Raw genomic sequence first — 6,000 nt, 5'->3', positions numbered from 1 at the left:
AGAATCAAGTGTTCTTAGATACTCATTACTCAGATTTACAAGTTAATCCCTGAAATTGCTTGTTCTCTCTACATGCACATCACACACAAACACATACTATACTTGTTGTATCTCTATTGTTTGGAAGTGAATTGCAAACTTTTTGCCACTTTTCCCTTAAGCAGTTCACTATATAACATTTTCTAAGAACAAGAGTATTCTCTTAATTCATAATACAGTAATTAAGAAACTATAACAGTTTGATACTAGTGTTACTTATCCCCAAACTCTATATTTGAGTTATCCACTCATCCCAGTAACGTCCTTTACAGCAGTTTACTCTCTTCCATGTACCACTTCTGCTCCCATTTAGCATCACACATTGAATTTATTTACCATATTTCTAACCTTTTTCAACCTGGAAGAATTGTTGTCTTTCTTTTTCTTTCATTAAATAGATAAGCCAGTTAACTTTGATTTGCCTTGTGATTCTCTACACCACATTCAGGTTTTGATTTTTGTGGCAGAACCACCCCAGAAGTGATATTGTGTCCTCCTCAGCACATTGGGTCAGGAGATACATAATGCTGACTTGCTCTATCTTTGGAGATGTTAATTTCATAATTTCTTAAGGTGATATCTACCATGTTTCTGTACTGTGAAATTGGTAGTTGTCTATTTGTAATAAATTGTGGTGAGATACTTTGAAATGGTAATTAAATTATTAGGAAAATTTCATCCAACCATTTTAGTATTTATTGACAATTATTGTTTGGCTCTGTTATTACTCAGATGTTTTCTAAATGGTTGTTTTTACAATTGCCATTATTTTGTTTTAATTAGTTGTTATTTTAATTTATTTTTTAATTTTATTTTTTAAAAGATTGATTTACTTTATCCAAAAGGCACAGTTACAGAGAGAGATAGGGGGGAGAGTAAGAGGAGTCTTCCAACTGCTGGTTCACTCTTCAAATGGACACAAAAGCCAGGGCTGAGTGAGGCCATAACCAGAAGCCAGGAGCCTCAGCTGGGTCTGTCACATGAGTGCAGGGGCCCAGGTAAATGGCCATTCCACTGCATTCCTAGGCACATCATTAGGGAGTTTGATTAGAAGTGGAGCAGCCAAGATTCCCATCTGTACCCATATGGGATGCTGGCATTGCAGACAGCAGTTTAACCTGATAACAGTGGTAGTCCTACTTTATTAAAAGTGATCCCTTCTCCCACACCTATTTATCCACTTTTATAACAAGAGGTGCTCATAGAATTTTATTTTACTTAACAAATTAAAATGTGCTACTATTTAGATACTCAACTCCTGTATTTGACCCGTGGTAGCCATTCAAGCTGCTTTCTGTATCCTTTTGAATTCTCTCCATTAATCTAATCATTTCCATTTTATTGGCATGATTAAATGTTCCAATGTCATTTCTAAATACTAGTCTCTTTCTTCACTCTGGAAGAAGCCATTGCACTATAAACCTGTTTCCTTGCAATGAAGAATACCCAGAAAATAAGATGTAGGTGAAAAGATTGCAGCACTTATTTAGTCTAAATCATATTTTAATCTTAATCTTATAATTTCATCAATTCTAGAATATATAAACATGTAGTTTTAGGATGCTAATCCATACTGCAGTAAAAATCAAGCATAGTAGAACTTATTATCTATTCATAGTTTTCTCTGTCTTTATACTGAGGTATCATAATCAAAATAATGTATACAAGTTTACTTGGATATGTTTTACCCCATTCAGTGTGGTTGTTTTTCATTTGAAGTTCATTTAAGTTTGTTTGTTCCTGTTTTATACTCTCTGACATTATCACTCGATTCCTGTTTGATTGCATGTGTAATACATCAAGACGTTTGTAAAAGTTAAATAGTACAAAAATGTACAATTACAACAGCTATCACTCTGCTCCCACATTTCTTGTTGGTGTGTGTTAGGGGAGAAAGTATGTACCCTAAAAATTCATAATTTGAAGAAGCTAAACCCTAGTACCTTACAATATAAATTTATTTGGAAATTGGACCATTAAAGAAATAACTGATATACAGTGAGCCTTTTGAGATGAACTCTCATCCAAGGACTGATGTTCTTACAAAAGAAAGATATTTGGACAAAAGGAACAGGTATGTTCACACACAAAGGAAAGAACAGGTGAACATACAGCAAGAATGTGACCATTTTCAAATCAAAGAAGGAGGCATTGGAAGGAACCATACCTGTTGATACTTTCATCTTGGACTTCTAACTTCCAGTACTATGAACAAACAGATTTATATTATGTAAGCCAGCCAGTGTGCACTTTTATGATTGCCTAGACAACAACAGTAAAGATGTTAACTTCTTCCTGGGTCACAATATGTGCTTGCACCCGAGTACATCTAGTTGCAACAGAACAGTTCTAGTGGGCCAGGAAGCCAATGATCATCCCTTTTTGAAGATTCCACTCCATATGATGCTTCAGTTTTCAGAGGAAAGCTAGTCTCTTGGACACTGGACTGTAAATTACTTCTGGTAAGAGGATCCCAAAATGACTAAATGGTTTCATATGGTGAGTTTCATTGGGGTCCAAATAAGATGTGCTGATTCCAAATGTCAGTATCTCACTCTTCACCAATAATCCCCATAAATTTCACATGAAAAAACATAGAAGGTTGAGAATTCATCTGGCATCCTAATTCAGCAACCTAAATAATTGTGTGTGTGTGTGTGTGTGTGTGTGTGTGTGTGTGTGTTTAGCAATTTCAATCCAGTGACTACAGGAAATGGGAGACTCTTCTAGAATTTTCAAGAAAATGTTCTGTTTCAAAGATGGTGGAATAGGAAGGGAGCACACTGATAGTCCAGGGAGAGACAGTTTAATAAAAGTGGAGATACTACAGATTCAAGGAAGAGTAGGGGAAGAAACAGCAGAAGAAACTCTTCCGGAACTAGTGATTCACAGTGCACCTGTGTGGAGAGCGTGGGAGCCCACAGCTCAGGACACCAGCAGCAGACTCAACACACCATCACTGGACGTGAGATGAGCCAAACCTCAATAGCCCAAGACACCGGCAGGCAAGTGGAAAGAGGAGACTAGAGGGAATGACCCCATGGGGAAAAGTTCACCAGGCTAACTAGAAGAGAGAAAGAGAGGAAAAAAAAGTGACTGATACGGACACGGGTTTCTCTCTCTCTGCTCACCTCTCAAAGGCGAGCAAGACAAAGAGCAGGCACCATATTGGACATACGTCATAAGCAGAGTGACCTCTGGTCTGCACCAGCCCTGAACCTAGCAGAAAAACCTGACTCTGGGGGGGGGGGGTGAATTAACAGGAGATTAGGACCTAGTGAATTCTCCCAAAAGCAATTTATAGATTCAATGCAATACCAATCAAAATACCGAAGACATTCTTCTCAGATCTGGAAAAAATGATGCTGTAATTCATATGGAGACACAGGAGACCTCGAATAGCTAAAGCAATCTTGTACAACAAAAACAAAGCTGGAGGTATCACAATACCAGATTTCAGGACATACTACAGGGCAGTTGTAATCAAAACAGCATGGTACTGGTACAAAATCAGATGCATAGACCAATGGAGCAGAATTGAAACACCAGAAATTAATCCAAACATCTACAGCCAACTCATATTTGATCAAGGATCCAAAACCAATCCCTGGAGTAAGGACAGTCTATTCAATAAATGGTGCTGGGAAAACTGGATTTCCACGTGCAGAAGCATGAAGCAAGACCCCTACCTTTCACCTTACACAAAAATTCACTCAACATGGATTAAAGACTTAAATCTACGACCTGACACCATCAAATTATTAGAGAGCATTGGAAAAACCCTGCAAGATATAGGTATCAGCAATGACTTCTTGGAAAACACCCCAGAAGCACAGGCAGTCAAAGCCAAAATTAACATTTGGGATTGCATCAAATTGAGAAGTTTCTGTACAAAAAGACAAAAGAAACAGTCAGGAAAGTGAAGAGACAACCAACAGAATGGAAAATATATTTGCAAACTATGCAACTGATAAAGGGTTGATAACCAGAATCTACGAAGAAATCAAGAATCTCCACAACATCAAAACAAACAACCCACTTAAGAGATGGGCCAAGGACCTCAATAGACATTTTTCAAAAGAGGAAATCCAAATGGCCAACAGACACATGAAAAAATGTTCAAGATCACTAGCAATCAGGGAAATACAAATCAAAACCACAATGAGGTTTCACTTCACCCCAGTTAGAATGGCTCACATTCAGAAATCTACCAACAAGAGATGCTGGAGAGGATGTGGGGAAAGAAGGACACTAACCCACTGTTGGTGAGAATGCAAATTGGTTAAGCCACTATGGAAGTCAGTCTGGAGATTCCTCAGAAACCTGAAGATAACCCTACCATTCAACCCAGCCATCCCACTCCTTGGAATTTACCCAAAGGAAATTAAGTTGTCAAACAAGCTGTCTGCGCATTAATGTTTATTGCAACTCAAGTCACAATAGCTAAGACCTGGAACCAACCCAATGCCCATGAACAGTAGACTGGATAAAGAAATTATGGGACATATACTTTATAGAATACTATACAGCAGTCAAAAACAACGAAACCGAGTCATTTGCAACAAGATGGAGGAATTTGGAAAACATCATGCTGAGTGAATTAATCCAGTCCCAAAGGGACAAATATCATATGTTCTCCCTGATCAGCGACAACTAACTGAGCACCAAAGGGGAAACTTGTTGAAGTGAAATGGACACTATGAGAAACAATCACTGGATTGGCTTTTTGTCCTGACGGTTGATGTACAATGTAATACTTTATCCATTTTAGTATTTTTTTTTGTTCTAGTACCATTGGTTGAACTCTGTAATTAACACACAATTATTCTTAGGTGTTTAAATTTTAACTGAAAAGTGATCCCTGTTAGGAATTTGGAAAACATTTTGCTGAGTGAAATAAGCCAATCCCAAAGGGACAAATACCACTTGTTCTCCCTGATAGCTGACAACTAACTGAGCACCAAAAAGGAAACCTGTTAAAGTGAAATGAACACTAGGAGAAACAGTGACTTGATCAGCCCTCACCCTGATTGTTGATGAGCAACGTATTATGTTACCCCTCTTAGTATTTTTTGTTTGTTTGTTCTACTTAATACTTTTGGTTGAATACTCTAATCAATACACAATTCTTCTTAAGTGCTGAAACCTAACTGAAATGTGATTGCTGTTAAATATAAGAGTGCAAATAAGAGAGGGAAGAGATGTGCAATTTGGGACATGCTCAAACTGACTTACCTCAAACGGTAGAGTTAGAAACATACCAGGGGATTCCAATTCAATCCCATCAAGGTGGCATGTACCAATGCCATCTCACTAGTCCCAGTGATCAATTTCCGTTCACAATTGATCATAATGATAGGCCTAAGAACCAAAGGGATCACATAAACAAGACTAGTGTCTGCAAATACTAGCTGATAGAATCAAAAAGGGAGAGAACGATCCAACATGGGAAGTGAGATACACAGCAGACCCATAGAATGGCAGATGTCCTAAACAGCACTCTGGCCTCAGAATCAGCCCTTAAGGCATGCGGATCTGGCTGAAAAGCCCATGAGAGTATTTCAGGCATGGAAAGCCAAGACACTCTGGGGGAAAAAAAAAAAAACTAAATGAAAGATCTCCGCGAGTGAGATTCCAGTGGAAAGAACGGGTCATCAAAGAAGGAGGTACCTTTCTCTGAAGGGAGGAGAGAACTTCCACTTTGACCATGGCCTTGTCTAAATATGATCAGAGTCGGTGAACTCAAGGGGCTTCCATAGCCTTGGCAGCTCATGACAAGAACCTAGGGTGATTACTGATGCCATAAACAAGAGTGTCAATTTGTTAAGTCAACAACAGGAGTCACTGTGCACTTACTCCTCATGTAGGATCTTTGTCCTTAGTGTGCTGTACATTGAGATTTAATGCTATAACTAGTACTCAAACAGTATTTTTCACTTTATGTTTCTGTGTGGGAGCAAA

This window comes from Oryctolagus cuniculus, assembly GCF_964237555.1.
Source record: "Oryctolagus cuniculus chromosome 17 unlocalized genomic scaffold, mOryCun1.1 SUPER_17_unloc_2, whole genome shotgun sequence".
NCBI lineage: Eukaryota > Metazoa > Chordata > Mammalia > Lagomorpha > Leporidae > Oryctolagus > Oryctolagus cuniculus.
Note: the sequence above shows the minus strand (reverse complement) of the source record.